Raw genomic sequence first — 12,462 nt, 5'->3', positions numbered from 1 at the left:
TAGTAAATATGTTTACTTCACTGAATATAAAAAATGTGCAATGTTGCTAATTTCTTAAAATTAAATTTGAAATTTCAAGTATTTAAGTTAAATATTGATAAGAAATCTTATTTACTTAAGTAAATTTGATAAACTTGAAAATATTTATATGAATGTAATTAAATACATTCCATAATATATGAAAATATCTATATGGATATAATTGCTTACATTCATAACTTTTTCATAGATGAAAAAGCAGAAAATTGCCTTAATACATAGTCTTGTTTAATGTTTAACATTATTTTTTTAGGTTTGATGTAAAGAATCATTCACCATTAACAATTTAGTACAATGTCCAAAAATATTAAAGGTAAATTTCTTGATTTTATTGACCATCACATAGTTGTTTAAATGCAACCCTCCATAAAAACCCTTGCCTAGAGTTTCTTTCACGGATTAATGTAGATGGACATTTCCCAATGATTTGATTTATATAACTACCTTAGTAATTAATTAATGTAATATAGTGAATTGATGATGTTAATTATCATCAAATTTTTGAGATTATAATTAGTTTATAGAAACTTAAAAGAGGTAAAGATTACATAAATTCTTTTAAAACCCTTTTTCTAGGTAAAAAAAAAGGCAGTCTTTCAAGATTACCATATTATATTATAACAAATATTTTTAAATTGAATTTTAATTTGGGTTTAGGATAGGTGTTTTAGTTCAAATGTAATGATATTTTTAGCCAAGACCTAGTCTCTTATGTTATCTTAGCATGAATAGTCAGTGATTAAGGCTAGACTTGGAAGCAATTTTGGGGAACCTCTTGTCATTCACATTGTTTATTTTTTCTTGTAGATTTAAGACCTAACCATGACTTTGTAGCTTTTATGAGGAGGTTAAAATAGGGTGCATTGTTTAGAATAGTAATATTATAAATTATAAAATTACTTTTCTTTTCTTATCCTTCTCCAAAAAAATGTAGAGATATTTCATCACCAAGCTTCACATGGTATAAGATAAAAAGAGTGATAAAAGTATCAAATATGAATATTTTTCTATCAAATTTCTAAAGGTTTGCTAATTTCTAATTTTTTTCAAGCTCATAAAAAGTTGTTCACCCTCCATTTATTTCAATACTATAATTCCAATTGAGCTTAGGAGGAATATGGATTCCAAAATATTTAAATGAAAGATATTTATTATTAAAATAGCTCCAAACTTTTTGAGTTTCCTAAGGATACAAGCATAGTTTTATTACAAGTCTTGTTGTTTAGGAGGTTCCTAAATGGAGATTGAAAAAAGAAACTATTGTTATACCAATATACTATATTCATGTAATAATTTTTTTTAGACAAATGATATTTTTTTATTAAATTCATTGAAATATGTTTAAAATAGATAAAGTTAAAAAATATATAATAATGTTTTTACTTGATCAAATTTAAGGTTTAAAATCAGAGTTGGCATTCTATTCTATCCATTCATTCAATTGATTACTTTGATTGAGTTAATAAACATTTATATTTTTAATGCTCTTAGTTGAGCAACCAATCTTAAGAGGATCTTCAAAATAAGTAGTTGTACAATATTGTTTGTACCATCTCCTAAACCAACCTTAAATAGGATTTTATGTTTACCATTAAGGAAAATAGCACCACCAACTCCTCTTTTTGGGAGATTACCTTAACTTCCATTGTCAAAGTACCCCCAAGCCCCTATTTTGTTAATTTTAGCATGGGACAAGTATCTCATTACAAGGGTTTGCATCCCGGATTTTAAATATGCAAAAATGGATTTAACCTGAGAAGCACATTGGATGGGAAGGATATCCATGTTCTCAAATATCCTTTCATTTCTAGCTAGCCAAATGTCCCATGAAGTTATTGAAGGTAGGCATTTCAACAATTTGCTCTATATTTTGCACTAATGTGTGAGAAATTCTTCAACACATTCCCCTTCACATGGGCTTTTTATCCTTATAGAGAGAATATATTATAAAAGTTAAACATGGAAATTGTTTCTTCATAATATATTAATTGATTTTTCAAAGGACAATTTTTCATTCATAATTTTTTTTCCCGTCTAATCTCATGACATCCTGAAGTAGAAGAATTACAACATCTATGCAACATTTATTTTTTCTTGATCCTCTTGCAATCTTCTTTCTTTTCCCTCCATGCCCAAACTATCATATCAATTAGAATGGATTAAAGTTCATTTTCATGGGGAGTTGTTACCCAATATTGGTCTAGTACTTTTGTTATACCTTTCCCTAAACTAGGCATCTAGTAGTCAACCTTAACATGAATAGTACCACTCAGATGTTATAGAACCTCAACCATGGACCTCAGAATATTTCTAGTGTGGGCCTAGGACATATTCCTATGTAGGCCCTGTGTTGTGGTTTAACCATGGAATCCACCAAAGTAGATTGGAGATACCTTACAATGGTAATACCATTGCTACTCAAATCATCCTACAAGTTTCCATTTCGAACACTATTTTTACACATGCATCGTTCATCTTGCTTACAGAAAAAGTAAATATTTTGGCCAATTGTGGGATGTGCAAAACACCAAGGAGTGTTTTAATTCTTTCATCTATGAGCTCCAACTTGAATTTTCATTGTCCTATGATTCTATTTTCTGAGTCATGTCCTAGGAAAACATCACTGCCATCATACATTTCTTATTCACAAACCCACTACCTATGAGGGTTTATATGAAAAAATGCAACTAATTCATCCAAGCACGCTCATGATTTGTATGTGTTCTTGAAGAAGCAAGAATACATATCCATTTTCATCTAAGGAGGTTTTTTCGTTTGCAAAAGGATCACCAATGGATCGCTTCCCTTTCGCAACACTTTTGGATCTACAATGCTTCTTGTGATGCCCTTGTTTTCCACGTCTCTAGATTTATATTTTTTCGAGAGATTTAGATCTCCCTCTTAAGGAAATATTTATATTTCTATCCTAGGAGTGTCTTCTTACAAATAAGGCATTTGCATTCTAACTTTCCATATTTTTTCATTTCATCTCTTTCTATAAAAAGGATGAGATTATTTCATCAAAACTTAAAGTAGTCGCATTACCACTTATGGTAACAACTAGACTACCCCATGATTCTAATAAAGAACACAAAAAACTCATAAACATACGCATTATAAATCTTAATATCAACAAATAATAGCTGACTTACCATAGTATTGAAGGCATTCATATGCTCTATTCTCCATCCTTTATTCTTAAGTTATACAACTTCTTCCATAAGAACAATTTGTTCACTATGGACTTAAACTATTGCAAAGCCCCTAACTTGTTCCACAATGCCTTTACTATAACTTCTCTTAAAACATTCCATAATACCAAATTTGGGAGACATAATTGTATTGTGTTCTCTACCTTTTGATCCAGCTTGGTCCGGCCTTCTGTCAACAACTTTGTCGATATGGTGCATGGATCCATAATGATCCATTAATCTTTTTCCACCAAAAGATATTTCATTTTGAGCTTCCATAACTCAAAACTTTTCCCATTGAATTTATCAATCTCTATCTTTGAACTGATCACCATTTCCTTTCACCACAAGAATTGATACTATAGATCTACCACTTTAATAAGGTTTTCCACAAGATCAAGCCAAAATCCTTAGCCATAAAGGTGTCCCCTTGAAGCCAAACCACTCTAATACCAATTTTTGGTTTTACCCATGTAAAATTAATTGATGCAAGTAACTTATTAATAGAATTATAAAAGATGCAATTTTGTGCATGCACACACACACACACAATTAACATATATATTTTACCCTAGAAACCCAAACTGGGAAAACCAGAAATATTTTTTAGTATATTCTATTTTACAATATTACAATACAATATGCATACACTGCAATATTCATAAACTCTGGTCGATTATCCTTGGATTATAATACAATTGTAGTTCCTTAACTAGAATTACAAAATCATGTGTTGAACCACCATGTGCCACATAACTACTAAAAGTGAAAATTTTGTGCTTAAAATCACCAAAAGTGAATGAAAAAAATCAATTATTATTATTATTATTATTTATTTATTTTTTCGGCGGGACATACTCACAGAAATAATATAGCACATACACACCAAAAGGATCTTTTTCTCTCTATTGATAATGGTTAAGGACATGAGAGCAATCCATGATGCAAAAGGCCTCGTAATGGTACTCATATTCAACTCAAATGCCACCTAACCATGTTTATTCCTTGGAATCTATTTCTAGAGCACAAAACTCAATGGCACATGTGTCCCACTTGAAGGATAAATAACCCCTATAATGTTTCTATGTGTTCATTCAAGGATTTTTCATGGCTCTTGAGCATGAGAAGCTTTAATGAGATGCTAAGGTAGTTGTTTTCATTCTTTGATGATGTTCAAGGACTCGCAACCCATCCATGTCCCATGTGGACACATTCATGGTGCTTAAGCATGATAATATATGTTTAAGACCTAAGGTTATTGTTTATGTCATACTTCCCATGGTATCCCACCCAAATGCTAAATAGTTCTAACCATGGCCTAAAGGATAATTCCTACTATGGGCCTAAGAAAAAATCTATAGTGTACTGGAAGCCACTAATTTTGACCCCAAAGCATGACTTAGACAAAGAGACCCAATATTGGTATGCCAAGCCTTTCAATACATCTCGTATTCCATTCTCAGACCACATATTTTGTACAAAGTTCCTTCTAATTTTTTTTCGAGCCAATTTTAATGGTATAACAAAAATATGTGCATGTTAAAAGCATGCACATGTCAATAATAATGTGAGATTTTGTTGGAATAAAATAAAAGGGAAAAAAGTATAATCACATTGTCTCTTAAAAATAAGGTTCATTGTACACAAGTAGTGTCATTTACTAGAAAAAATTTTCATTTCAAAACTTTTGGTTGTATAGTGTGATAAGCATTGTCAAATTCTTTTTTTCATCAAAATTTTTGAAGATAGAAAACAAATGAAAGATTGAAAGGAAGTTTGATACAATGGATTAGCCCCTTGAAAAACGTCAATGTGCTAAGAGTAAAGAGAAATATGGCTATGGAAAAACATAAACATCAATCAGTCATTGCATTAGTTCCTTACAGGATGAATGTTGTGATGATCTCTACTTCATCACTAGAGATGAATCACGTGAACCAAGTGGAATCTATTCTAATTTGAACATCAATTCAATATTCATCCAATGTTACATCAACAAAGAATAATCAATTTTAAAAAGACACGTAAATTTTGGTAGACAATGAGTATACAAAGGGTGACACTCTTGATAATACCTAAACTCCAAAATACTCAATTGATGACCAGCTCCAAGCCTAAGCCATCAAGCCATCATGACCTTGAGCCAAGGCAACATCTTAAATTATTATCTCTAATAGATCCATATTTTGGATCCCTAAAGAGGGCCCACTTCTATATAACCAAATGTCTAGATACTTGGATGTGCATTGTCATGGGCCTTTAACTCCAGGCTCTAAATGATTAACATTTATATTTTCTAAAACCTTACAGTGAAGTGGTTCATGTGGTGAGGTTTCTTTATGAATAATTAGGTTTTCTTCGTACCAACCACTAGTATATATATTGCACTCCCAATATTAATCAAATGAATTGTTATGATCTCATAGTGAACTTCTAAATTGTCATGGTGATGGGTTCTAGAATTAGTGTCCAAATTGTTGTGGGTGGAAACACCCTAGGATCTTGGGTTGAAAACCCCAATAGATCAGAGGGCATACATCATAAAGAATTGTGCAGACAAGCAGTCTAAATGCTTAAACTACTAAAGTAGGAAGAAGAGGTATTACGTGGAGGTCCTACGTTCGAGGTCAATCCCGCGGGCTCCAAACCCTCTGCTCCTTCCAATGCCTTTAGAACCTGTAACTTATCCAAGCAAGGCATATACAACAGTAGTAATAGAAAGCATGTTCATGATACAAGTGTTAAATCATATAAGAAAGTGAGAAAATGAGCATTAACATAAGATTTCATATGTAAATCATAACATAGATTAACCCATAAACATAATAAATATCAGGAACAGAACCACATTTCTTTATTGATGTAAACTGAATGAAATGTGGAAAATTACAACCTGAGTCTTCCTCCAACTCCAAGCGAAACCATCCTCTAGATCTATCTTGCCCAGGCCTCAGCAATCTTCCTCCATCGATATACACAAGGATGTCATAAAAGGGATGAAGGACATCTCAAAGAAGGAAACAAAGGTTTCCTATAAATTGGGAGTGCAAGAGGCACAGGGATTTCTTCAGACTTGGTTAGAGATGTAATAAACTTTAATAACAATATCTCATCTCTCCTCCCTCTAGGCCTTCCCATGGAGGTTTATTTATACTTCTCCAAATTAGTTTTTTCTGTTGGGAAACGATTGGGCCACGGGCTATAGTAGGTGAGTAACATATAAAACCCGTAAACTCCGCCTAAATATAAGGAGATTATATATTTTTTAGTGTTTTAAAACTTATACACGAGTTGGGTATAGAATGACCCGCGTGTACACGCTAGTTATACAAGGCAAAATAGCGTATGGGAATTAATACACTATTTTTTAGAATTTGGACCATGTTTGGAAAGGAAGAGTTTCACTAGACCATAACCAGAACATCAAATCTACCAAGAGTGGTAAATGGTGAACACAAATTCCTTACCTCATCTATCTAGTGAATGATGAATAACTCTTGGGTGTCTCATGTAAATGAAATTTCCCTAGTAATCCTTAAAAGCAGGTTTCTTAAATTAAATATTGATTGGCAATGCATGAAAAATATTAAAGAGCATTTTGAATAAAAAATTGATGTATCAAGATATAAGTTATTATTATTGGCTAGGTTAATCTATGCACTTTAGCTATTGTTAAGAAATTTTAGGCATAAGAATGTTTAAAAGTTCAAAGACCAGTAATCATTTTGTTAGGAGGTTTTATGTCGCTTTCATTACAATTGGAAAGTATACTCATTCATAATACTGTAATGTAAGACATCATGTATTGTCATAATCAATTATTAACACACACATATATGATTTTTTAAAATGTCAAACCCATGAAAAAGAATTATAATTAAAGGTAAAGGATTGAAAACCAAGGACAAATAGATTATTGGGCCTTCATCAACATGCTACTTCACTCTAACATGGAGTTAGCTAAACTTGTTTAGGGGCTAGTTGTAATATCCCTAGAATTGCATATTATTGTTTAACATTTATATAATATGAAAACAATATTAGTTTAATTTGTTTGACATGTGATCATTCCCTTAACATGCTACAGTGGGCATCAAGAATTTGCTAGGGTTCTTAACCGCTTACAATTACCATGAAAGGTACATTTCCCTTGGACAGATAATGTTTCTTGAAATTAGATTCAAATTTGGATGGGCTTGCTAGCTATAATGGTTGCATAGTAACTTTGAGTGATGATAAATATCCATGTAGTGGTGGAAAAGTGTTTCTAAGGTTTTAATTGTTATTCCATATCCACTCCTTTGATATCTTAATTTCTCTTCCATGTTTTCCTATGTTAAACTCACATATGGGTACTCAATTTGTAAGATTTATATAGACAAAAATATCTCGTGTACAAGGTGAGATGTGATGTTGATGAATAGAGCAGGCATGTGGGTAGGTTTAAAAGTAATGGATTTGTCATCTATGAGAATAAATCTTGTATGTTTAGAGTTGGGATGCCAAAATATTTGGTATTTAACATATTTGAGATTGGTTGATGAGGTCGAAGACATATTCCACTCTCTTTTGGATGATATCATAAGGCACTTCCAAGGAAAAAGCCATGAACATCCATGAAGAGGTTAGTCGACCATACTTTTGAGGTATGCATTAATTATATTAAACTTTTGGAAAAATATTTCATGAAATCTTGTGTGCAAAGACATAGATAAACTAGGTTTACTTTGTTGAAAAGATTTCATGAATTATTACATGAAAATACTAGCTACCTATATTAAATTCTTGGGAAAACTTCCATGAATTCTTGTGTGCAAAGACATAGGTTAAATATGTTTAATTTTTCTTTAAAACATTGCATGGTTCTATGGGTAGAAATATAAAATTATTGTGTTAATCTCTTAGAAAAATAATTGCATGGTTCTTGTGTGTTAACCTCTTGAAAAAGGTTGCATGGTTCTCTTGTGTTAACCTCTTGAAAAAGGTTGCATGGTTCTTGTGTGTAAAAATGAAAGGTAACCATGTTATTTTCTTGAAAAATATTTTCATATGATTATTGTTCGGATAAGTTAACTATGTTTGTAACAAACCCGAGTTAAAAGTTCATGTAATAAGGATTAATAAAGGCAAAGTAAGACTAAGGTCATGGGGCACGTATTCCAAGTTGAATGTTGGGAAAAATATCCTAGTGGGCATAACTTGTTTATTATGGCTAAGGAAATTGGCAAAGGCATTTGCAAAGGCTTTGGAAAGGCAAAGAGGAATTAACTAGCATTTATTTATGAAAATAAAGGAAAATAGGAGAAAAGGGTCACAAATTTGCATGAGGAGGAAATTTAAGGAAAAATAGAGGAAAATAAAGAAATTAGAGGCGTCAATGATAAAAAGGCTTCTTAGGATCATTTCATAGCTTTTTGTCAGCTTTTGCTAATTCTAGTTTGGTTCTCTCATATTCTTGCACACTTAGAGAATTCTTGGAGCACTGTAGCATGGGAGAAAGGAAGCCAAGGAAGGACAACGAAAGAAAAGGACAAGCAAAGAAGGTTATATCAAGGAGGGGTCTCATTCCAATGAAATTTCAAAACGGTGGCAACCATTTCGGAGGCAGTGGAGCACACAAGGGCTAGTTTGTAGCGTCAGGGAAATAGTTCGGTTGGTCAATTCTCGAGACCTGTTGCTAGTTGGACATATGGGAAAAGGTGGGAACCTCAAACAATATGAGCCAGATGGAGCAACACTCTTCGAGGTGTATGGGGCTGAAGTGTTGCCAATTTTCAGAGAAGCAAGTTGGGAGCTGACTTTTCAATTGTTCACTGAGTATGATCTTGGCCTCACCTCTGATTTCAATGACTCGTTTGATGGCACTAGTGCTAGGGTTGAAGGGATATTGTTTCAAGTAATAAAAGAAAGCATCATGAAGGCAATGAAAATACCGGCTGAGGGGGAAAGATGGTATAAGAAAAAGATGGTGTAAGGAGTAAATCTCAATTATTTCTTGAAGGATGATTCCCATGATCCTTGTTGGAGCATTGGGGTGCACAACAATATTTTAAAATTGGAATTATAACATCCTATGAGGATGATTTAGGTTTTTCTGACATGTGATGGTCGTTCCTCCAAAGTTTTCTTATACCATATGATATTTGTGGTACATTTGGCTGGTTTTAACAGGATGAACATGCCTTTTTACCTACATCAAATTTTGATTAAGATGGTGCCTTGTGCAATAAAAAGGAGGGTTTGGTATGCACATGATGTACAACACTGCAGTTTCATTTGGATCATATACACCCATGAAATGAAAAAGAAAGCATAGTAGCTGAGGAGGAGGATATTGGGACACCGCTTTCCCAGAAGGAATAACAAGGAGAAGACTCTTGATATGCAGGCTGAGAGCAGTCAACAAGTTGCTGGAAAAACTTAAGAAAAACCTAATAGAATAAAAATCCCTAGGGTTTATAGAAGGAGGACTAAAGGACACCAGTCAGAATTATAGGAAACTAAGGAAGATGAGATCATGGAGGAAGGTAGAAAGAAGGGTGAAGATCCTAAGGAACGTGGCCATATCACAAAATATTCAAGGAGGCCAAGAACCAGACCCACAAACAAACTGAGGTTGGGATTGAAAATTAGACTAAATCCCAAGCTTAAGGAGCCTATTCACATTGAAGATGAAAATGAAGTAGGGCCCACTAGAGATAAGGAGGGGTTGTTAACAGAATAAGTACCATAAGCTCCAGAAACTGACAAGACCTCGCAAAAGAAAAGTAGAAGAGTCACGAGGGAAATTGCAAAATAGCAAAAGCTAAGAATACTTGCAGAGTCAGCAGAGGTCATTGAAAACTGAATAGGGGAACTCAGAGTCTCAAACCTTAGGTTTTTTGCTAATCCATATAGCTATTTTTTCAAATGGAAAGTTCTGCATCAGTTCAAGGGAGGGGAATAGTTGAGGAATTTGTTGGAAGTTTCCAAGATTTATCGATTTCTAGTGATATTTTCCATATTTTCTTCTGAAGGAAGGAAAATGCATCAAAGAGTTTTTAATGGTTCTCCTTCAGTTAGATGCCCAAGTTGTATCTCGTACACATCGATATCTCACTAGATCAAGAATAAAACACTATTTTAAGAACGTACAAATTTATGTATTATGAAACTAGAATGATCTTTTTGAATATTGCTTATGTCAGTGAAACTACTATATTATATGATTTCTTTATTTTCATTTCATGTTCAAATTTTATGCTAAGAACAGTATTTGTTGGTTTTGTGCTCCTTGTAGATTGTTTCAAGGAGCAATAAGGTACACGCCCTTGTTTAAATGCACGTTGGATAGAACAACAATAACTATGCATGTCTAAAGATTGTTTCCTCTATTTGGGTGTTGACCTACAGTATACCAGTCAAGATTGAAAAGGATTTTTCCTCTAGGTGGGTAGAATGTGTTGTTGGTGGTATATTAATTTAGGAATTTGATAATTACAAACTGTCATGTTTTCTCTTTGTGAATGGTGTCAACGGTTGCTACTATTGTTTTTCTTTGTAACAGTAGAAGATTTTGATACAAACTAATGATAATGGGTACATTGCCCAAGACACCAGTTTCATTAAGGATCCATAAGGTTTGAATTTCCCAAGACATCAGTTTCCTTTTTTGATTAACGATCCATAAGGTTTGCATTGCCGAATACACTAGTTTCCTTTTGTTATTAAGGATACTTAATTCCCAAATGGGTATTATCTTGGACCTTCTCTTATCTCTATTTATTTGATACAATGCATGGGATATGCAATTTGAGTTCTCTTTTTCATAGTAGAATATTTTGATTGGTGGGTGTTATGTTGGTCTTGCTCTTGCTCTTATCTCTGGTTATGTGATACAATGTATGGGCTACATAAAATATATTTATGGTCTGTTCAGACCTCCTCTAATTGTGATTTTATTGTAGTTTAGAGCAATTGTTACACAATAACTATTCTAAACGTCTTTAAATTATTTTCTCTAATGATTCGGAGTGAAGCAAATGGGCATGATTTTTACAAATAAAGGTTAAATCTGACAGACTTGGATGTAGGCCAAGTCATATATGTTGTTACGTTGAATGGCATATTTCCCTCTCTTCGTAAAATACTTTTTGGATATAATGGTTTTTCTACAAGTTATGAATATCACTAAATGAAATGTTCATGTATTTTGAGAACTGCTTCATATTGTTATCAATGGATATATTAGCATTTCTACCAAAAGTCCCAAAGGTTGCTATATAAACTGTTAATGTATTCTCAAAAGTGCTTTAAATCGTTATCAATTATGTTCTAATAAATTTCAATGCTAAATTATGATTTCCACATGTCGTTCTCGAATTTCCTGTGGAGATAAGTTGGACAAGTTGGTTTCTCACACTAATTAGGTTGTATTGGAAATAACAATCTATACCTTGACATTGAACCAATAAGGGTCCCTATGCTCCTCAAAGTTATCTTTTGTGTCAGTTTTGGGGGAAATCCAAAGAGAATAAAAGGTTATATGAACATTGTATATGTTCTTCAAGTTATATTTTGTGTTAGTTTTGGGAAATTACAAAGAGAATAAAAAATATATACTCTTCAAGATATATTTTGGGATAGTTTTGAGGAAAATATAAAGGAAAAAAATACAGATAAAAAGTTGGATAAGTAGTCACTCAAATTCTAGGATAATCTATATTTTGGTTGGAACATTTTCTACTCTCCATATGTACCAAAATATCAATCATGAATAGCTTGAATAGACCAAAAAAGGTCGTCAATCAAATCATTGAACAGAGCGATGAATGTTCCTCCACCAAAAATGTTACACTTCTTGCTTGAGCAAGGAGATGGAAAGTAGTGTGTAAGCCGAAAAAGTGATTTTATCCTCCCAAAAAATGTGTCTTCTCTACCAAGCACATTCACATAAAAACACAATACACTGGGAATTGTCACAGTGGCCTCCCACTAAGTAGTCAACTGACTTCTGTCAACATTACCTGCCAACACTTACATGTGACGTTACTATCAACACCTAGCAACACCTGACAATTGTAGGTTTTAACCCCGTACAGAAATTACCTGCATACGAATTCTAAAAAACACAAAAAATAAACAATGTGAGAGCATAACACATAAAACACATATACACAGAGATTTTCTCCTGGATCCCAAAACCGGACTACCAGATTGATTTTTCTTTATGTTCCCTTCAATGTTACAATAC

This window comes from Pinus tabuliformis, chromosome 1_1, assembly GCF_031772625.1.
Source record: "Pinus tabuliformis cultivar Carrire ecotype Pingquan chromosome 1_1, CPIR1, whole genome shotgun sequence".
NCBI lineage: Eukaryota > Viridiplantae > Streptophyta > Pinopsida > Pinales > Pinaceae > Pinus > Pinus tabuliformis.
The sequence above is the reverse complement of the archived record's forward strand: the minus strand, read 5'-3'. Positions refer to the sequence as shown.